Source organism: Prionailurus viverrinus, chromosome D2 (assembly GCF_022837055.1).
Source record: "Prionailurus viverrinus isolate Anna chromosome D2, UM_Priviv_1.0, whole genome shotgun sequence".
Taxonomy (NCBI): Eukaryota; Metazoa; Chordata; class Mammalia; order Carnivora; family Felidae; genus Prionailurus; species Prionailurus viverrinus.
The window spans coordinates 55,483,971-55,506,337 of record NC_062571.1 but is presented as its reverse complement, the minus strand read 5'-3'; the positions used below and the strand labels follow the sequence as shown (position 1 = coordinate 55,506,337).

The 22,367-nt window shown below is 47.5% G+C and overlaps 1 protein-coding gene across 20 annotated transcripts in view; it reads left to right on the top strand.

Annotated features, from left to right (window-relative positions):
- The first annotated feature begins 5,146 nt into the window (after positions 1-5,146).
- SORBS1 (sorbin and SH3 domain containing 1) overlaps positions 5,147-22,367 on the top strand; it is a 232,478-nt gene continuing 215,257 nt past the window's right edge. For all 20 annotated transcript variants that reach the window (XM_047825223.1, XM_047825222.1, XM_047825217.1 and 17 more), the window contains exon 1: positions 5,147-5,230. The gene's annotated coding sequence lies outside the window, so the exon portion shown is untranslated. The remainder of the gene's footprint in view (positions 5,231-22,367) is intronic.

The window sequence follows — 22,367 nt, the reverse complement described above, 5'->3', positions numbered from 1 at the left end:
TGATCCCTACAGCTCCTCTCGTTTCCACCTGGTCCCATAGACTTTTCCTGACCAACCTCTACACATCTCACCAAACTTCCCTAACGTAGCATCTGCCAGTGCCGACCTCCAAAGAATATGGAACTCTTGGGTCTGGCATTCCACAATCTTCCAAGTCAGTTCTATGCCCTGAGGCATGAAAGTATAGATTCATTTTTCTCAGTCATTAATCAGCAAGAAACAAGAGAAATCTATTCTTTAAGGATGTTTTGCTCTTTCCACTACTTGCTTCACTTTCTTCAAGATGTTACCAAAAAAATTAGGTGCAGGGGCACCTAGGTGGCTCAGTCAGTCAAGCATCCAACTCTTGATTTCAGCTCAGGTCATGATCTCATGGTTTGTGAGTTCGAGCCCCACATCGAGCTCTGCACTGACCATGCAGAGCCTGCTAGGGATTCTCTCTTTCCCCTCTCTCTCTGCCTTTCCCCCTGCTCACATGTGTGCTCCCCTTCTCTCTCAAAATAAATAAATAAACATTAAAAGAAAAGAGAAAGAAATTAGGTACAAATGGTCACCAGGGCTTTAGTGATGTATCAGCTAAACTCTTTGATACATAATTCCCTTTCCCTCATCCTATTTTGTTCTGCCTCCCCTCCTGGTGTTCTCCAGCTTATATGTCTGAAAATGATAATGGCCCCTCTTTTGTGTAACTGGGGAAACAAGTTAACAAAGCCAACGCATTTTAGGAAAGCATCTTTCACAACTTGGCTTCCTAGTTATATTAGTAAAAATATCCCCTTACCAAGTACTCACTCGTCAGGCAGTGTGTAAGCATTTTATATGCATGCTTTCATCTACAGCTCACAAGTGACCCTTGGAGGGCTGTGTTTTCCTCATGTTGCAGATGAGGGATCCAAGAGCTTACATGAGAGTTCCATATTAGGTGCTGGGGCCAGGATTCTGTCCACAGGCTCAACCACCATGCTCACTGCCATCTCTAGATCGTGTTGTTTATTTCCCTCTCCTCCAGTCTGCATGACTCTAAAGATGGAGGAAAGGCTGACAACTCTGGGCTATCCTCTGCAAAATCCTCCTCCCTCATCCCCTAATTCCTCACACTACAGCCTGCTTGGGGGATGAGGGAATAAACATCCTACAGCATGTTTATGATCGACTCTCCGGCCTGATATTTTTATTTCTCTCCAGCAGTGGAAGGACTGCTGGGAATAATCTGATGCACATGAAGAGAAAGTGAGGAGTTACTAATAAGATTAAATTAAGTTTAAGTACATTTTTAACAGTGTGTAAAAGCACAGCGCTAAGCATTGTTAGAGATGAGCAGACACAAGCCAGAACCTCATGGAATTTATAATCTGGTGAGTAGAGAGGATGAGGAATAGGACTATACACATATGTATATGAGTTCATGCCAAATATGGTAAATTCCATGACAAAGGAAAAAGTGAAATGTTGTAGGGCTGGAAGGCAGAAGTGCCCCCATTTCCCTGGGAACCAGGAATGAGTGTATGACATAAGAGATGGGATGGAAAATGGAAAGCCCTGAGCTTTACTCCAGGCTTGGTCACTGATACACAGAGAAGGCCTTGGTGTTTCTCCCCCCAGGACAGGCCCCAGAACTTACAAGTCCCATACAAAATGAAACTGTGGGGCCCCTTGTTAAAAAATGAATTTCAAGATGGCAATAAATTGAGAGTGGGACTCTTCTCAGCACAGACTGTGCACCTGGCCTTCCCTATGCCTCGGACCTGGGCCTCTGCTTCCTCTGGGGTTACCTTTGGGAGGTAGGGAGCCAGGTCTCACCGTCCCAGCACAGGGTCCGTGACTCAGGTAAATCAGTGAACCGGAGACAAGAATGAATTGACACATTTATGCCTGCTGATTTCTTGGGTGGCTTTCAGTGTTAAGATGTTATTAGACCATGACCTGAACACTTCTTGGAGGAGACATTTGAGATGAGTCTTGAAGGATAGTAGGATTTTTCTTTCTTTCTGTTCTCCCTCTTCTCTTCACTCCTGTCCTTACACTATTTTTCCATTTGTCTCATAAACACACAGACTAGAGGGGTGCCTGGGTGGCTCAGTTAGTTAAGCATCCAACTTTGGCTTAGGTCATGATCTTGCAGTTCATGAGTTTGAGCCCCACGTCAGGCTTTGTGCTGTCAGTGTAGAGCCTGGAGCCTGCTTTGGATTCTGTGTCTCCCTCTCTCTCTGCCCCTCCCCCCCACTTGCGCGCTCTCTCTCTCTCTCTCTCTTTCTCTCTCAAAAAAATAAATAAATTTACACACACACACACACACACACACACACACAGACTGGAACCAGCAGAGTTCAATATCCGAGGGATGACTTGAAGACAGACCACAAGATTCCTCAAGACACTTTCCCACTTACAGGGATGGCCTTGCCTGTAGATAAAATTTCCACAGGTAGAATCTGGTTTTTCATTTTCAAATTATTTTATTGTATTTTATTTTTTTAGAGAGAGAGAACACATGTGCATGAGCAGGGAGGGGCAGAGGGAGAGAGAATCTTTTTCTCTGTTTTTGTTTTTGTTTTTTAGAGAGAGAGAGAGTAAGCACAAGTGGTAGAGGGAGAGAGAGAATCTTAAACAGGCTCCACACTCAGTGCAGAGCCCAACATGGGGCTTGATTTCACAAGCCTGAGATCATGACCTGAGCCAAAATCAAGAGTTGAGCGCTTAACCAACTGAACCACCGAGGCACCCCTTGTTTTATTTGAATTAAACAATTTAGTAGATATTTATGAAAAAAAATCAGAAAAATATAGACGAGCAAAAAAAAACCAACAACAAACCCAACCAATTACTCGTAATTCCATAAGAAATATTTCTAATGGGATTACAGTATTAAAGTAGTTTTCAACCTGGGGCACCTGGGTGGGTCAGTCGGTTAAGCATCTGACTTTAGCTCAGGTCATGATCTCATGGTTCATGAGTTGGAGCCCGGTGTTGGGCTCTGTGCTGACAGCTCAGAGCCTGGAGCCTGCTTTGGATTCTGTGTCTCCCTCTCTCTCTGCCTCTCCCCTGCTGACTCTCTGTCTCCCTCTCAAAAATAAACATTAAAAATGTAAAAATGTTTATTTTAAAAAATTTATTTATTTTTTAACATTTATTTATTTTTGAGACAGAGAGAGACAGAGCATGAGCAGGGGAGGGTCAGAGAGAGAGGGAGACACAGAATCCAAAACAGGCTCCAGGCTCTGAGCTGTCAGCCCAGAGCCCGATGAGGGGCTCGAACTCATGGTCCGCGAGGTCATGACCTGAGCCGAAGTCGGACGCCCAACCAACTGAGCCACCCAGGCGCCCCAAAAAATGTTTAAAAAGTAGTTTTCAAGCTACTTTTCTATTTAGTCAAGTATTGTGTACATCTTCATGTGTCAGTGTCACTGTACTTTTTTATTTTTCATGGTTGTATGGTATTCTGCCATAAGGTTGTACTATAACTCTCTCCTGGGGTTGTTGTGTGGTGTGAGTTAATGCATGTAAAACTCTCAGCACAAATACAGAATAGTGCATAGTGGACTAGATGTGCTCAATTAAAAGTCATTTTATTACTTTACAGGGTCAGAAGGAACTATCTTGCCTAGATCAGGGGGTAAGCTAATGTAGAGACTGGGAAGCCTGACTCCTAGTCTAGTCTTCTTTGCAAAGCAGCAGGATGAAGTGAGAGTGGAAGGAGACATGGGTTGAGAGCTCCCCAGATTGAGTGGTTTCCTGGCGGTGTCTTGTCTTCTCTTGTACAGTAGGCTCCCAGGTGGCTAGGAGTGTTCTGATATTTTTTTTTCTTTACACAGGATAGCCGGTGCTCAGCAAGAACTCGTCACTGTTCCTTGACATCTAAGAACCTTAGCAGATGTGTTTCCCATCAGCCTGTGCAGTCATTAAGGCCTGTCTTTACCTCACCACACACAGCTTGTTAACTGGAAACGTGCTTTGGCTGAAGATTCTTGCCAAGGGCGGCTGGCAAAAGTCAGTTTTGTTCAGCCCAAACGATGACTGTTCTACCTTTAGGTATGTCCCAGGGATGTCGGCAGCTAGGCGTGGCTGCTTGCTGGCCCTGAGACCTTGGGCAAGCAGCTTCCTTTCTCTGATTCCTTTTCTGTAGCACTGGTGGGGGGCGGGGGGTACTGGAGGAGGACAGGATGGCATGGCCAGGGGTTAGCTCTGAACTCAATCTAACAAAGTACCCTTCTCTTCACTTGCACATTTCCCTGTTTTATTCTGTTCACTCTATGTTTCACATTGCTGGGGATTTTATTTTTTCACTTGTTTGTCTCCCTCAGTGAAATGGAAGCTTCATGAGGGGAAGCTTCACTGTTTTCTACGGTAACCCCAGGGCCCAGCACATGCCTGCCATGGAACCCCTGAATGTGTGTTTTATAAATGAAATCTCAGAGCCTGGGTTCAAATCCTGTTTGCAATGCTTTCTGTGTGACCTTGAGCAAGCCACTTAAATGTTAACAGTTTTCCCATTTGTAAAAATAGGGATTAGTGACAGTGCCTCTTTTATGACTCTGAGGTTCAAATGAGAAAATATCCAGGAAGTATTAAACACTGGCTGGTACAGAGTATAATTATGATAGTAGCAAACATTCATGTAGCACGACGACTAGACACTGATCTAAATGCTGACATATGTTAAATATGTTAACCTTCACTACATCCTACTGTTACAACCATTTTACAGATGAGCAAACTGGGCAGAGGGGTTAAGCAACATATGCACTCAAGACATGTTAGCTGTTATTTTTATGCCTAGGTTCCTTCCCAGCTCGCCGCAGGCGAGCCCTCTGAAGGACCAAGAGGGCGCGCGGGGCCAGCCTCAGGCCCAGCCAGCGGCCAACCAGGACGTAAAGGGTTACTGGGACCGCGCACGCCGTGTTGCCGAAGACCCGCGGGCCCGCGCTCTCGGCTCACAATGCCGCGGGGCGGGGCGGCGGGGCCCTACTTCGCCTCCCATTGGCGCACACGCCCCTTCCTGTCACGGCCGGGCCGGGCCCCGCCCCCCGACCCCGCCCCCCGCCCCGGCGCTGCCGGAGTGGACGGTTCCAGACGCATGCTAATGAGGGGGCGGCCGCCTCAGCCCATTGGCCGGCCGCGAAGTGTCGGTGAAGTCAGCGGCGAGTCCCAGAAAAACAGAGCGGGGCCAACTGCAGCGTGTAGTGCGAGTGGGGCAGGACGCGCGCCGCCCGCCCGCCCGGAGACCCGCAAGGTAAGCCCGCGCCAGCCGCCCGCTCGCCCGCCCGCGCTCGCCCGACCGGCGGCGGCGGCGCCGGGGGCGTGCGGCGGCCCGGCCCCCGCGGGCGGCGCCTTTGTTCCGCGCTAGGAGGAGGCGCGTTTAAAGGGCCAGCTGTTGGAAGGACTTGGGGGACGCCCTCCCCCAGAGCATCCCCCGTGGTCACGGGGAAAACCGTGGTCCCCCTTGGCCGAACCCTCCTTCCTTCCTGCTGGGTGGATCCTCAGTTTCTCAAGGAAAGTTCCCCAGGGTGCGGGGCTTCCCGGGATTCAGGTTTTGTTTTATTTTTTGTGGGTGGGGGTACGTGCGATCATGGCCTCTGCTAGGAGAGAACGTCCGCCTGCCTCAGGCTGGCTGCAATATGGGTGGGTGGAGGAGACATCAAAGCCCGGGTGGGTTTGCGCTGTAAAGTGAAACTACCGAGGAGGGGCTCCTCTGCAGCAGCCAGAGGAAGAAGGAGGGAGCGAGCGGCAGGATGGAGGCATCGCAGGTGTGTTCATTTATCAGCATCCCCCAGGAGGAGAGGGCGGCGGGAGGGGCGCTAGGACGATCCGTCTGGCCTAGGACCCGCCTGAATGAGCGGGTACGTGTGTGGGTCTGGGAACACCGTGCGTGCCCATCCGCCCATGCTCCTTCATTCCCCAGAGTGACTGGCAGCATCTTGCTAGGCAGCTTATCACCGACATGGACGGAAAGCCAACTCCTTTCTCCGAATTCCCCGGGCATCCCCGGCTCCCACCTGGCTGCTTTCCGAGGTGGCTTCCTTGATACGCGGCAGCGCCATTCAAGATAGAGGGGGAAAGAGGCTTGAAGTCATTATGTACCGTTAATGGGGGAATATGCTGTCGAATTCTGCATCCCCGTGCATCCGCTGTCGTAAGATGGCTTTGAAATTCACCAGTGCATGCTTTCTTCAGGCAGACAGAATTTATTACGCTATTACATTGCTACATAAAAGCAGAAGGGATCCCGCTGAGCGTCGCTCCTTTTATCCAGACCCTGGATTTTCCCAGCATGTTCTGGCTGAGCCTTTGGATTTTTGTTTTAAACTGAGCGCTGGGATGCTCCTGTTGTCACAGGGCCGACCTGCTGAAATTGCCAGAATTGATTTCGCTGTCAATAGGAGGGAGGTTCGTTTAGAGACATCATGGAACCTATCTAGCAGTCGGGCCTCTGACATCACCCCCCCCCCCCCCCCCCCCGGCCACTTTTCTTCTCATAAGTGGAGGCCAGGGATGGCTTGTCTGTCTCCACTCTCCTTGGTTTTCAAGCTCCTCTATTTAGAGTCAATTGTGTGGTTTTGATTGAAGAGGTAGCTTGGTGGTGACTGAAGAGAAGGGGTGGATTAAAAGTGGGGTGGGCAGCAGATGGGGACAGCAGCTTCAATGACAGAAAGCACATGCTGGACATTTGGAGACTCCAGATCTACAGCCCTTAGAGACAGGTGAGCTAGATGGCTCTCTACCCACAAGAGGGTGTGTGTGTGTGTGTGTGTGTGTTGGCTTGAGGGAGGGGTGGGGGAAGAGGATGCTGCCAGCAGTTTTCTGCCCCACCCTCTTGATGCTGCCTTAAATAGCTCCTTGCCAGCCATGCTCTGCTGTCTCAGGCTCTTGGCCTAAGGGGATGGCAGGGAAGGGTGGGTCTGTTGGCACCTTTGCTCAGGGCACTGTTAGAGGGGACTGTTAGGAAAAGGGTAGTTGTCCTGGGGTTGCAGAGAGCTCATTTCTCAGCTGGAGGGCCCAGAGTTGAACTGTCACTGGTGGCTTCCCAGCAGGGAATTAGCAACTGAAAAGAAATGCTTTCTACCCTGTGGGGCAAAGAGATGGGAGGATATTGTCATCTTCCCTTCGACCCCACCCCCAGTTGGCCCCTTCCTCCTCTGACCTGCTTTCTTTCTTTCTAGTTGGAGAGCTCCTGTGAACTTTTCTGAAGGGATTGGGAATAATGCGGGGTGAGGTAGGAGTTCTGGGAAAGGCCGAGCAGATGCTTCTTACTGGCAGAACAAAGGACTGTTCAGCTCTCCTCTCTTTTCCCCTCCCTAAAATAGAGTTGAATATAGATAGCAGAGTCTGGGGTTTTCTTTGCAGAGTATGAATGGGCAGGGTTCTGGAAAGAAGGCTTTTATTAGGTAGCATTGGTAATGGCCATTCAAACTTAGCTCTGGACCCTTCCTTGGACATGGACATAGATTTGCTGTAGAGGGCACTCACTGGTAATTTAGGATTTAATCTGTCTCTGTAAAAGGAAACAGAAAGTTCCAAAAAGCTTTGGTGGAGAAGGTCTGGGCCAGAGGCAGGACAGCTGGCTTTGATCCTGGCCACTAACCTGCTTTGGGCTTTGGGCTAGTGGCTTCCACTCTCTGGGCCTGTGTCCTTGTTGGGAAAAAGTGGGAGCTCTGGAGAAGACCATTTCCAGGGGTTCCTGACAGCATTACTGTTCTTAGATTCACAAGTACAGTTTGTGAGGGCATTTTAAGATTCTATTCTGTTTGCTAAACTGATGTTAAATTCACAGTATTGCTCAATGGTATGAAAGAATATTCCACGACTTCGGTTTCTGATGGCTTCAGACTGGCCTTTTCCTTGATTAGTACAACTCAGAAGGTTTTTACTGTATGCAAATAATTAGGAGCTAGAACGGCCTTGAGTGAGAGGCACCCACCGAGTGAGAGGCACCCACCGTCTGAGTGGGTGGTTGGTTGGGGAGATTCGAATTGGCAGAATGCTAAGGAAGCGGAGTTTCTAGAATTCGTTCTCTTTTCCTGTGTGTGTTTCACTCATGGCTTTATTTATGGTTATACAGGTGAGTGTTCAGATATTTAGAGCATGAGCTTTGGAAGAAAACTCTGTGATTGCCAGGTTTCACCCCCCTCACTGAGGAATTTGAGAGATTAGGAAAGTTTGGTGATTTGTCCAAAGTCATACAGGTAGCAAGATGCAAAGCCAGGGCAGGAACCCAGGTGGGGTAGATTCTAGGTCCTGTATTCTAGATTTATCTCTTAAACTCCCTCCTCCTCTGAGATTCTAAAATGGGATAGCCAAAAGTAAGGAGGAAATAGGGGGTGAAGAAGGGAGAGGTTGGGGGCAGGTCAGGTGGGGAAGGGGAAAACACAGACCCCAAGCTTGGAGGAGAGAGGGATGATGCTGAAAAGGGAGCTGCCAGCTGTGATAACAGACTCCTGAACCCCTGGAGTGAAGTAAGTGAGCAGAGGCTTGATGTAGACGGGGGTGGGAGTGGATGGATGAGAGGCCAGGCTGGGGTTAGGATCTCCTTTTGACCCGTAGACTGCAGAGTGTGGTAGAGGCTGCTTTGTTTTAGGGTCAGCTGAGGCCTTTGGAGCCACTCGGGCAGGTAGAACTTGAACATGTGGGAAGTCAGGTGTGCTGGTGGTGATGCCGGAGAATGCTGAGGTGGGACCCAGTTCTGCTGAAATCCCAGGTTTTTTTGTTTTTGTTTTTGTTTTTTACGTGCAAAACTAAGTTTTCCGTGGAATTTCTTTTCAACTCAAGCAGCATTTTCTCCTCTTTCAACGTTTATTTATTTTTGGGACAGAGAGAGACAGAGCATGAACGGGGGAGGGGCAGAGAGAGAGGGAGACACAGAATCGGAAACAGGCTCCAGGCTCTGAGCCATCAGCCCAGAGCCCGACGCGGGGCTCGAACTCAAGGACCGCGAGATCGTGACCTGGCTGAAGTCGACGCTTAACCGACTGCGCCACCCAGGCGCCCCTGCATTTTCTCCTCTTGCATTGGTGTTTTGTATGTTTTATGAGATAGTGTTTCATGTACTCCCTTTTCAGAGGCCAAACTTGGAGATGACTGATTCACTGAACTGTAGCTCATGTGAGGGGAGCTTCTGGCCTGGGATCTGAGCTAAGCCTCAGAATTTCAATGAGCAATTAAAGAGTTGTGAACAGTGGTTAACGGATCAGTAGCCATTCAAAAGCAAGGATGAAAGGTGATAATAGCCCAAGCCAACAACTGGCCTGTATGGTGTAGTTTACTTTGGCTGGTTCCTCGGGCCTACGGGCCTACGAAGTGTCTCTGTAGATCCTTGGGTTGTTCCCTCTTTTGGTGTTTGGTTAGGTGTGTGGGTCTGTGTGTCTCTTTGTCGTCCCATTCTGCCTTCCCCACATCTTCCTCCTCTATACATTTCTTTCTGTCTCCTCCTGTTGTGTCTTCTTACCCTCCTCCCCCATTCTTTCTTTACTGTCAAAAATGTAGCTTTGTAGTGTATTTTAGTGTATTTACTGTTATTAAAATTTAATCTTCTCTGTTCTTAATTTAAAATCAGTTGAGTTCATTCTTTTTGAATGTGCGGGTATGTGTTTTACACACAAAACAAACAAAGCAAACCCAATTAAATTGCTTTTTACTCCTTTCTGTGTGGCCTTTTATTGATTTCTGCCTCCCCTTTCCTCCCCGGCCCCCCTCCCCCTTTCTTCTGTGGTCAGTAGTGGCTCTTTATAGAAAAAAAATCCCCAGCTTAGTGTCATGTGGCTATTGTTTTTACAACAAAAACAGTTACAACAATAGAAAAAGTTTCCACCCCTGTGTTGTGGACACAAGGGACACCCTCTCCCAAGAGATGTGCCCTATTTCTTGACTTCCTTCCATGGAAAGAGTGTCTGCAATGTATTCTCCAATAGAGGCCTGTACTGTAAAGGTTGGGGGTGCTGATGACGAAGCTGGGGCTCTTGCCTGTGATTCTGGTAGTGCTTAGAGTCGGAGAGGTGGGTGGGCTTATGGCCAAGAGAGTACATCTAAGAATTCAGTGTGATAGTTTTTCCTTGTTTCCGTCAGCTGACCTACCCCGTCAGTGGCAGGACCTAGACCTCTTTGGAAAAGAATGAGCTGCTTCTCAGCCTTCTGATTCATCTTGTTTGGGACCCAGGGGAGTGTAGGCACCCACTGACAGGTTGTGGGTATGAAGTCCCAGGTGCTTTGATGGATGCATGCTGTACAGCTTTAAAATTTTCTTCTGACTCAGATTAATTACAGAGAAGATGGAGTTTTAGCACTCAGTGGTCAGCAGGTAGTGTAGCGTCTAACGCTGGCCTTGCAAGCAAGAAGTTGCCTTGAAATCTCTAGTTAATATGTTAAAAATTCACATGCGTTTTGTATTCTACTCTGTAATATGTCTGTGTTGGTTTTAGTATAAAAGTATTTGAAATGCTTTACTGTTGAGTACAACTGATGGTCCAGGAAAATGCTGTTTTTCTTGGGCCTTCACTTGTCTGTGCCCACTTTATTTTTAGTATTATTTTTTTAAGTTTATTTATTTATTTTGAGAGAGAGAGAGGCAGGCAGAGAGAGAGAATCCCAAGCAGGCTCCTTGCTCAGCACCAAGCATGACATGGGGCTCGATCTCATGACTGTGAGATCGTGATCTGAGCCGATATCAAGCAAGAGTCAGATACTTAACCCACTGAGCCACCCAGATACGCACCCATGCGCATTTTAATTATGCACAGCAGGTCCTGTACCCCAGCTGAAGAAGCCAGCAGTGGGGCGCAGGCATCAAACCTGTTGAGAGCTGCCCACCCCAGCCCTCCCTGCTGGCTCTGCCAGACCCACTGGATGTCCCAGTCGTTCAGACCTCATCCATGTCCCGAAAGACCAGGTTCTCTCTCACACCAGGGCGTGTTCCCTCACCAGAAGGCCTTTTTTCCCCTTTGCCTGACTGACTCCTTGGTCTCCTTTCAGACTCTCCTCACATCTGAAAGAGGTGGTTTTTTTTTTTTATTTTTATTTTTTCCTGTGTTCAGCAGTAGCTGATTCCTGTCTGTCTTTTCTACCAGATTGTGAGATCTGGCAAGAAAGAATCTGTGTTTTATCCCTCTTTAAATTCAGTTTTAATTTACATCAAAGTCGTATACATATTCACATATATGGTTTTAAAAGTCAAGTAACATTGCAATGTTAATGAAACGCTGTGTCACCCCTCCTCATAGCAGGATTACTCTCCAGAGTCAGTCACTGAATGTGATTTCCTATTGCTGCAGTACCAAATTACCACCAACATAGTGGCTTGAAGCAAAGTAAATTTCTATTATGGTTGCATTCGTTAGAAGTCTGAAGAGGTTCTCACTGGGCTAAAGTAAAGGTGGTAGCAGGGCTGCATTACCTTCTGGGAAGAATCTGTTTCCTTGCTTGCGTCTTCCAGCTTCTAGAAGCTGCCTGCATTCCTTGGCTCCTGGCTCCCTTCCTCTGCCCTCAGAGCCAGCAGTGGCTGGTTGAGTCCTTTTCCCGTTGTATCACTCTGAACACCTCACCATCTTCCTCGGCCTCCCTTCTTCCTCCCTCTTCCACTTTTAAGGACACTTGTGATTACTTTGGGCACACCTGGTGATCTAGGGTGATCTAGGGTGATCTCCTTTAAATTCACTTGATTAGCAACCTGAATTCCATTCCCCTTTGCCATGTAACGTGTTTATAGGCTTGGGGATTAGGATATGAACATCTTCAGCTTTGAGGGGCCATTATTCCGTCTACCGTAGTCACTTCCACCCCTTTTAACTGTTTCTCTTGATATTGCTATTATATTTGTAAGTTCCTGCTTACAGTGCTGTTTCCTGATTGTTCAGTTTGGATGTTATTCCTTGATGTCCTACCATGGATTAGAGGATCCCTTACTCCCCTCATCTCCCCTCCTGTCCCTTTCCCACACACATCCCTTCCCTTCCATATTGTTTTCCTGATGTGGTTACATCACAGTTTGGAGTTACACTGATAGTCAGTGCTTCAGTTATTTTGGCCATGTAAATAGTGTTCATGGCTGAGTCATGTAGTTCTGCTATAATGATATTTCCTTTCTTGTACATCTTTTTTTGTTGTTGTTAATAATTGCCTTGTTTTTTCTACTTAGTTTTCTGTGTACTTATTGCTAATTATCAAAGAGTCTCTGACAGCATTTCAGAGCATCTATTTTTTTTTTTTTTTTATAACCTATGTTCCTTTTTCATTTTATTACAGTTTTTCCCCTTGGAGACCTCCCTCCCAGAGGCCTCCATCCCTCTCCTCTTTTCTGGGTTGATTGACCTCTAGGCCTGTGATATGACTCATTCTGGGGGCTCCTTCACCTTGTCCTGGGCAGGATCCTATGTTTCCTCTTTCTTGGTTTATTCCTCCAGGAGGTTCTAAGAGAGGGTCTGTGGAAGTTGATCACTTCAAACTTGCATGTCTGAAATATCCTTGTTCAATATTTACACTTGATTGGTGGTTTGATTTGTCTAGAATTTTAGGTTGAAAGCCATTGTCTCTTAGAGTTTTGAAAGCATTGCCCCTCTGTCTTCTAGGTTCCAATATTAATGGCAAGAATTCAGATGGCCATTCTGATTCTCGATTACTTATGAGCAACCTGCTTTTTTCTCACTGAAAGTTTTAAATGTAAATTTTCTTGCTTTAAAAATTATTGTGCTGGGTCCTTGGTGTGCTGTTTTGATCTGAAGACTCACATTCTTCAGTCCTGGGAGATATTCTTATATTTTTCTTTGATAATTTCCTTTCTTCTTTTGTCTTTGGAACTCTTCTATTAGTTGGATATGGGACGTCCTGGGTTGAGTTTACAATTTTTAAATCTTTTATTTCCTGTTTTTCATCTTATTTTTTACCTTTTTTTAAGTTTATTTATTTGAGAGAGAAAGCACACGTGCATGTGTGCATGTGGTGGGAGGAGGGGCAGAGGGAGAGAGAGAGAGAATCCCAAGAAGGCTCCATGCACAGCAGGGAGCCCAGCATGGGGCTTGATCCCACAAACTATGAGATCATGACCTGAGGTGAAATCAAGAGCCAGATGCTTAACTAACTGAGCCACCCAGGTGCCCGTATTTTACTTTTTGAGAGACATCTTCAGCTTTTCCTTAACTCTTTTGAATTTTTAAATTTTGTTTTCGTGGTTTTGCATGAAACACACTTCCGTGTTTACTTTCTAGAATTCCCTAGTTACTTCTCTAGTGGTCATTTTTTTTTTTTTTTTAATAGCATCTTGTTTCATAGGTGCAATAAATTCACTTATGTTGGGTTTTGTGTGTGTTTTTTTAAAATTCTTTTTATGTTTATTTATTTTTGAGAGCTAGAGACACAGAGTACGAGCGGGGGAGGGATAGAGAGGGAGACACAGAATCTGAAGCGGGCTCCAGGCTCTGAGCTGTCAGCACAGAACCCAACGTGGGGCTTAAGCCCATGAACTGCGAGATCATGACCTGAGCCAAAGTCGGACACTTAACCGACTGAGCCACCCAGGTGCCCCAGGTTTTTTGTTTTTTGAGTTTGTTTTGTTTTGTTCTGTTCGGTGTTTTTCTGTTGTTTCCTGCTTTGTCTTTGTTTCCCCCAAGCCCCTTTTCCTGCTTGTTTTGGTTACTGAATTTCCCATAGGAGCCTTCCCTGTCCATTTATATTTTAAGAGTGAATACTAAAATGCTGATTGGGCATCTGTGTGACAAGGAAGGGGGCTTAACTTCCTTGTAGGGTTCCAGAAGAGAGCCTGCTTTTTTCCTGCTGGTGACACCTAAATGTCAGTGCCTATACATCTTTTCCGTGGGGATGTTGGGTTTTCCTGGAGAAGAATGTTGCCTGGGGGTTTAATAGCCTGGTTGTCCTGCATTCTGGGAGCCTTGATGGCAAAGGAGGCTGGGTACCCTGTTTGGTATGCAGACTTTCACTCCCTCTGTCCTTTTCTGAAGGTTGCCCCCTTCTCTGCCTTCCTCTCTCAGCTATTCCCCTCCCTCAGCTGTGTCTGAATCAGAGTCTCTCTTGTAGTTTGCCTAAACAGTGAATCTCTACCTTTTTCCTGAGGGAGGGAAATCAGACTGAGCAGATTGCAGGCAGGGAGACCCTGGGCTGGAATCGCTCCTTGAACAACTTTTAGCAGAGTCTCTTTTTAGCCCCTGTCCCCTCCCCTCTCAGCCCTTGGTGCCTCCAATTCCTGAGGCTTCTCCTGTTTCTGTGGCATTAGTCCCCTCTTGTTTAGTGGTTTCTTCCCCTGCTTGCACTTAGCAGAGCAGAAACCTGAATCACCTACTGCATGGTGGTCAGCTCTCTGTCTTCCAGAGTTTTGTTGATGTATCTTGTCTGCTGTTGTTTCCTTTCCATTAAAAATCAAATTTTTCTGGTGGGGTTCTGGGAGACAGCAGGGGTAAATATGGGTGTTTTAATCCTCTGGTTTGACCAGAAGTTTCATCTCTTTATCCAAGCCCTTAAACTGGTACCTGATATATCATATATTCCCAAGAAATGTTTGTTAACTGATTGAACACGCATTTCTAAGATGGTATGGCTACAGTTAGTCATGAGATTTCAAGAGAGTCCCAAACATACAATCTTACAAAGATAAATCCGTTGTTTATTCTGAAGTAGATGTAGTAACTGGCAACAGATCCTGCCATTCTCCCTGTGCCGTGTAGGGTAGGGAGCACCATGAGACAGCGTTGTAGGCTTTTGGGCTAGAGAGCGACAAGACTCAGATGCTGTCTCGAGGCTTATCACTAATGACCTGAGTCACCTTTAGAAGTCACTTAACCTGTCTGGGTCTTGGTTTCCCCAGCCTTAAAATGAGCTATTGGTCAAGATTTGATTCCATTCACTGCGCTGAATACCTGCTGTGTCAACGCATGGTGCTAAGATCCTTCCAGGTATGTCTTCTAAGGCAGCCAGGTCAGTGTTTTGTGTATACATCCGTTATGACATTTGTCACACGGGATTGACTGTGTTTGGCTTATATGTCTTTATCCTGATGGTAGTTCGGTGCCTTGCGCAGTCCGTACTCTGCAAACTTGACCTCTCGCTCTTTGTAGACTGGGTTCCTTGTGAGGGCCACATCGTAGTCCTCTTTGTGTCTGATATCATCCTTGGTGCATAGCAGGTGTATGGTACACGTTAGGCTCTTCCACTTAGTGTACATCAAGGACATAAGAAAATGTGAGTCGCTCTGCCAGAGTTCCCAGACCCTGCTTGGAGAACGAGGCCTCACTTTTTGGGAGTCCAGCTGCACACTCCTTCACTCACTTTTGGAGCAGGGGGCTCAGATGTCAAGTGCAATGATGGTAGAGTCAGCAGCCATAGCAGTTCTGTACCACAGCCTTGACACTAGAGGATTGTTTCCTCCAAGTAGATCACAGTCATGTATTTGTTTAATCGGCCTCATACTGTTACAAGTTGAGATCAGATCCATCTTAACTAAGAAAGTGAATTACAGACCTAATCCTGTGTTTGTAGTGCTTACAAATACTTAAGTGCTTTTTCATCATTTATTTTGGTTTTCCTAAACCTGTGAGCTAATGTGCCAGGACTCGTAAGTTGAAATTTTAGGGAGATAAATTTGGCTTGATAGAAGCACTTTCTATCACGAGAGCCATTCCTTGCTGTACTGCATTTGGGAAGCCCTGGGCTCCTTATCAAGCCAAGGTTGGATGTCTGTTGACCAGGGAACCTGGAAAGTCAATCCCTGGGCAGGAGATGAAGTTGCATTAGAGCACCTAAAAAGTTCTTTGCTTTTGAGTTGTTCAACAAAGAATCACTGAGCACCAGCCACAGACCGGGGGGTCTGTGCTGGGTTCTGGAAATACAGCGGTGACCACAGAGAACCAGCAGCTGCCTTCGTAGAATTTATAGACTACAGCTGAACTGTCTAGTGTGGTAGCCACTAGCCATATATGGCTACCTATGTTTAAATTAATTAAAATAAAATTAATTTTATTAATTCAGTTAAAATTCAGTTTCTTGGGGCGCCTGGCTGGCTCAGTCAGTGGAGTACGCGACTCTTGATCTCAGGATTGTGAGTTTGAGCCCCATGCTGGGTGCAGAGATGACTTTAAAAAAAAATCTTTAAAAATAAAAGAAAATTGAGTTTCTCATTCACAGAAGCCCCGTTTCCAGTGCTCAGTAGACACACGTGACTAGTGGCTGCCTTGTGGACAGCACAGATATGGTATGTTCCCTTCACCTCAAGAAGTTCTCTTAGGCAGCCTGTGGTGGCCTGCAGAGCTAAGATTCTGTGTTTTTAGACCGTCTGCGATTAGCCTTGTTTCACAGTTGGGGCAGCTGATGCACAGAAAAGCTGTTTGTTTAAGGTCCTGTAGCGGGATGGGCCTGAGCTGGGAACAGATCTCTTCTCTTGGAGCGTGGCTCTTCTTGCTGGGAAGTGAGGTGGGGAGTGGACTGACTGAGGGCGTGGTCTCTGCGCTCAGGCTGCCTGAGCTCACATCCTGGCTCTGTCGCTTCCTAGAGCAAGTTACTAATCTGTGCCTCAGGTGCCTTGCCTGTAAAATGGAGAAAGTACCTACCTCATGGCATTGTGGGTGATCCAATAATGCAAATCTTTAGAACTGTGCCTGACACGTTCTGCTTGCTAGGTTGAGAATGAGAAGGTGGATAGAAGTTATTGGCGGAGTCAAGGAAGCATTTTCTTTTTTTAAATTTATGTTGTTTTATTATTATTGTTATTTTTTAATGTTTATTTATTTTTGAGAGAGAGCACGCACATGTGAGCTGGGGAGGGGCAGAGAGAGAGAGGGGAAACAGAGGATCTGAAGCAGGTTCTGCACTGACAGCAGCGAGCCTGATGTGGGGCTCGATCTCACGAACCATGAGATCATGACCTGAGCTGAAGTTGGACACTCAACTGACTGAGCCACCCAGACACCCCTCAAGGAGACATTTTCAAACGGGAGACCGAAAAGTGGAAAAAAGAACATTGGCAGGCGGGGCTGTGTTTGCAGAGTTGACCAACCACCTGGAGAGGGACACAGAACTGAGTGTTTCTAAGCCACGAGCTGCTCTGGGCATGAGAGCTGATATAAAAATGCCAGCATGTTGACGAAGCCCTCTGAGTCCCAGTTCTCATCGCTGGCTTTTGAACAAGGATCCCTTTGATGTCCCTTTCCTCCTGGTCTGCTTCTACCCATGGCCCTTTCTCCTGTCCCCAAACATTGCTTCTCCCCCTACTGTATTTCTACCTCGGAGGGGTGAAGTTGCAGACATTTGCCATCATCCCCATGGAGCAGGGAGATGTGCCAGAGGCAGAGAGAAGGGACAGATCCTGGGTCATTTGGCGGTTGGATCCTGGCTTTTCTTTGAGGTTTCTGTCGCTTGGCGATTTGCTCACTCTTTCAAGCAGGTCCATCTGGTGTGGCATGGTGCGGCTCCAAGTGCCCTGTTTTGCTGAATGAGGAGAAAGAGAGCTCTGATGCTAGCCTCAGGGCTGGGAGGGTGCCCCATTTCATAGGTGCATCCCTGCTTGCACGTGGAACTTTAAATGCTTTAATAGCCACGGACTCATTTCATCCTTTGAACAGGTATTGGTGAACATGTAGACATGGCCCCTGCCCTCCTTGTGTGTGTGTGTGGGGGGGGGGGGGGAGGTGGTTCCTCCTCAACACCAGGAGCTCAGGACCCTTGTCTTCCCCAGCAGGTATTCGGCAGTTTGTTTCGGTTTTGAGGTAGGAAGGTTTTAGTGTGACGGAGTGCATGGGCGTGGGGGTTGTGACTGTGCTCTAGACGTGCATGTCCCACATGGCATCTCACTTCACCCAAGCGAGGCACATAGGGCAGGTAGTAGAGCAGGGCCGGTGACAGACCTGGAGTCAGGTGGCCAGTGATGGTGGACCCAGGACTGACCTGTGTGGAGACTGTTCCTGGCCACCTGGATTCTCAACGTGGCATAAACGTGCTGCCTGAGGACCAATGATCAGGGGTACTGAGTACTTATGCCTTAACCTGTAAGATTGGCTCTGCCAATCTCCTTCTCGTTTGTGCCTCGGCTTTCCACCATTCATGGATGATGTTCTAGCTCAGAGCCGCTGTGACAGGAATGGGTGCCTAGAAGATCCCGGAATTGTCCTCATGTCAATGCGCAAACTCATACTCATTTTTATCAGGCCTTATGCATCAATTATTAACAGCAGATTGTAGGCCAGCCTTGGAATTTTGTTTCCCAGTGTCAAGGGTCACAAGGACATATCTTTTGAAATCCAAACAGTTTCCCTTTGTGTGGAGCCTGGCGGCTGTGCCTAGGAGCAGTTTCCTAGGCTGATGTGTAAATAGATAATTCATTTGCAGATTGCTTTTCTCCATGTAGAGTTTGTCTTTAGTGGGGGCAGAGCCAGTGTTGGGTGACTGCTTCCTGTGAGCACAGAATGATGGTCAGGGGTTGTAGCTATTTATGATAAATCGAGGGGGACAATATAAACATTTTCGTGTTATGTTGATGTTTGGGAGTCTTTCCCAGGCTGCTGTAACATATACACTGCCGCCCCTTCTGTGCTTGCGCCTCTTTTTATAGACGGTGAGCACAGCAGCCTGGAGATAGGAGAGGTTCCTGCAGCCAGTGGGGAGGTGAGACAGGCCAGAACTGGAGCTAGGAGATCTGTCACTGCCCCGGGGGTCTGGGCAGTGGGCTTGAGAGCAGGCCAGGGATCTGGATAGAGAAGCCAAGGCAAAAGTAGGAACTGGGCTGCTTTAAGCAGGACAAAATGAATAGTGTCTCCTGAGAAAGAAAACTCTCAACCAGGGATGGAAAATAGAGTAGCTGGAGAGAGCTGGGACTCGGGAGGGCCGAGGGCCTAAGCAGGGCTGGATGGTGGCTGCTGACAGGTTGCCAGGCCTGCGAGCCTGGGCCAAGACAGTCTCAGGCCTTTTAAGATGGTTTTGTGTTTGCTTTGTGGGACCTTTATGTTGAATATGGTGCATTACTGAGCCAACACTGGCAGGTGTGAGGGGGCGAGGCCCCCCAGGAACTGGGAAATGTTAGTCATGTCTGAGCACTGATAGAAGATACGGCTCCTCTTGAAGACAGCTGCAGGAGGAGGCCCCGCGGCCCGCCAGCCTACGTTACAATCTACGGTCTTGGTTTTGTCTTGAATTATTAAGGTCGTGGGCTATTTCAACACTCACCTGAAGCATCGTTGTGAATAATTTTCCCTTCCTGGGGTCAAAGGAGCTCCAGTAGAGAAGGGGTTTTGTGGCTGTGGTTCTGGATTCCCCAGGTTGTTCCCTCCAGGAAAATATACTGGGGTGGCCAGGAAATCCAGAGGTTACCCTTGATGGCAGTGTGTGCACCTCCTTGGGCTGTCTTGCAGATTGGTATTTTTTCTGGGTGTTCCTTTCCATTGTAGCAAGAAAGAAACAGTGCTGTTAGAAGATGTAAAATATTTAACACTCTCTTTAAAAAATTAAACTGCCTAGGAGTCTTTGATTGGTGGTGCCCATGGCAACATGCATGGTTTTCAAGAGTGTCTTCTTAGGGCTTTGGGGCTCCTCAGAAGGGGCGGGGACCCCACTGCTGGCAGGACCGACTGGGAGGCCTACACCACCTGCCTGCTTGGCCCAGAGGCTGGACAGTATTGGGACTGAGCAACCCCTTCAGAGATTGGTAGCTAGGGTCTGTTTTGATAAGTAGGGAGGAGTAATGGGGAAGAGAACTCGCCATCCTTTGGGGGCTCATTCATTCATTTTGTTTTATTGGCCTGTTAGTCCCTGGCACTTACGCTTCTCCAGCCAGCCTTCAGACTTCTGCCTGTGCAATTTTCTTTGCCTGGAGTGTTCTTTCCTCCCTTTGCCTAGGTAGCTCTGGCCATCCTCAGATGTCACCTGCAGGAGCATGTTGCCGGGGAAGCCTTCTGCAGTCCTCTGGAGCAGGTTAAAGCTTCCTGTTGGAGGCTTTCATGATTCAGTGGTTCTGGACAGAACATTCTTCACAGCATCTGTCTTGGCTGCTTTGTTAGACTTGTTTGGAAAATCATTGTTTGTCTGTCCCCCTCCCCCCCCTCCCCCCCCCTCCCCCCCCCCCCCCCCCGCCCCAGAAGTCTGTAGGATCTATGATGACAGTGGCCAGGGCTGTTTCTCATCTACATTTTGTCCCCAGAGCCCAGCGTGTGCCTGGCCCACAGAAGGGGCTCACTCTCTGAGTGTCAGTTAATTCATTTACGAAGTTTTGGGTTCTGTAGCAGATTCTGAGAATACAAAGAGAACAAAACACCCCTGCTGTCCTCACGTTGTTCCTAATCTAGAGCAGTGGGTGAGCTCTCAAGAGATCGATTGAGTGGCAGGAAGAAAACATCAGTTAAAGTTCTATTTATTCTTCAATTCAAATATAAGAAAGATGTAGCTTGCCTATTTATAGTAGTACAGATTTTATAATTAACTTATAAGTAAATATGCTCAAAGCTATTTTACTAACAGTAAAGTGTGATCAAAAAGCTTGGTGGCCACTGGTCTGAAGGGAGAGGTAGGCACATGAAAGGGTTTTTGTGCCCAGGTGTGATAAACACTAAATTAGGGCAAGTACCAGCTGCAGTGGAGGCCACCGTGGAGGTGGGGGGAGCTGGAAGAGAAGGGCATTCCTGATAAAGGCAGGAGCACCAGAACATGCAAAGGGTGGCATGAGAAGGCTTAGTGTAGTGGCAGAGGTCAATACTTTAATAAGGTGGGAATATAAGGTGGGGGGAGGGTCTGCTAGATGCCCCTACTGGTTTGGGGAGCGACTGAGGATTGTGAATACCAAGATGGAAGAGATAGGGCCCCTGCCTGCAGGGTGGACTTAGGGAGAGAAGTGTGCACACATACCCCAAGGGAAGAGAGTCCAGTGAGAGCCTGGATTCAGAGAAGGTGGGTATTTGGGTCCAGGGGGATCATGCTTTCAAAGTCCACTGTGCCCAAACACGCACCCCCCTCTTCATTGCAGAAGGGCAGGGGGGAGGGCTGGCAACTGACTTCAAGCCCCTTTCAAAGCCCATCTCAGGGTTAGGCTCTCCATGAAGTTCTCCTTCATCTCCTCCTACCCAGTGAGATTTTTTACCTTAATGTGATTCAGACACCTCCATGGGCTATGTTTTCTGGGTTACAAAATTGTATATGAACAGAAAAATGATATATGGTATATATAAATATGCATATTTGATGTGTTTACTTACCTATGTAATCATACACATTTCTTTCTTCCTTCCTTCCTTCCTTCCTTTCCTTTCCTTCTTTCTTTCTTTCTTTCTTTCTTTCTTTCTTTCTTTCTTTCTTCTCTCTTTCTTTCTTTCTTTCTTTCTTTCTTTCTTTCTTTCTTTCTTTCTTTCTTTCATCCCAGAGCTTGAAGTAATTATGTAATTAGAATCCACATAGAATGTGCTTAGATAAGGTGTAATTAAAGAGGAAAACCTAATTTTAAAAGAATGATAAGAGGTCATTTGATTCAGTCTGGGCCCAAATCCAGTCTTGGAAGAACAGTAAGAGGTCACTTGGATGTACAGAGCTTGGGGCCACCCAGGAGCCCAGACTGGCCAGAGAACTGGGCAGATTTTGTTTCGTTCAGTTCACTGTGAAAGCTATTCATTGAGCATCTTCTTGGTATAGGATATTGTAGGAGGCCTAGCCATGGGTAAGGAAAAGAAGGTCTGGATCTAGGGAGGACATGGGGGAGGCAGGGAGATTGGCTGGAGGACGACCAGGAGGTCCTAAGGTGAGCAGAGAGATGAAGACTCCTTTGCAGGAGGAGGGGGGGCGGGCAACAGCGGGAGGTTGGGGAAGGATTCACAGAGCAGGTGGCATTTAAGATGTGCTTGAAGGGTAAGAAGGGTTTTAAGAACAAGGACAAGGACTCTCTGGCACATTAGAGTCACTCAGATAATATTTGTGGAATGAATGCCAGGCTGAGGTTGGAGGTGGAAGGAACATGGCCAAGTTGGGTGGCCATTTGCGGTTTGGTGATGAGGTAAAGCCCATACAGCTCAGGCAGTAAGTACAGTGACAACACGAGGCTAAGAGGACACCAGGCTTAGGCCTTTAACTGTGTAGTGGTGACTGTGTGCAGAGGAATCAGAGACTGCTGTGGGCTGTGGAGGTCTGGGGAAGTGTCCTCATGGATGGGTCTTGGGCAGAGCCTAGAAGGACCAATAGGATAGGGGAAAGGGGAGGAGGGAAGACTTGTTAAAGGAGGGGAGCAACGTGGTCAAAGGTCTAGGGAGGGAGCCAGGAGATCATCTGGGAGAGAGGGGAGGGTTGTATAAGGGAGCGGGGCAAAACCAGGTGGGCTGGAAGTGGGTGAACTAAGTTCCCAGGTGTGTTGGGCAGGAGAGCTTTGATCCAGTGGGACTAAGGAGCAGGTTGGTGGACAGGAGAGTGGCATGGAA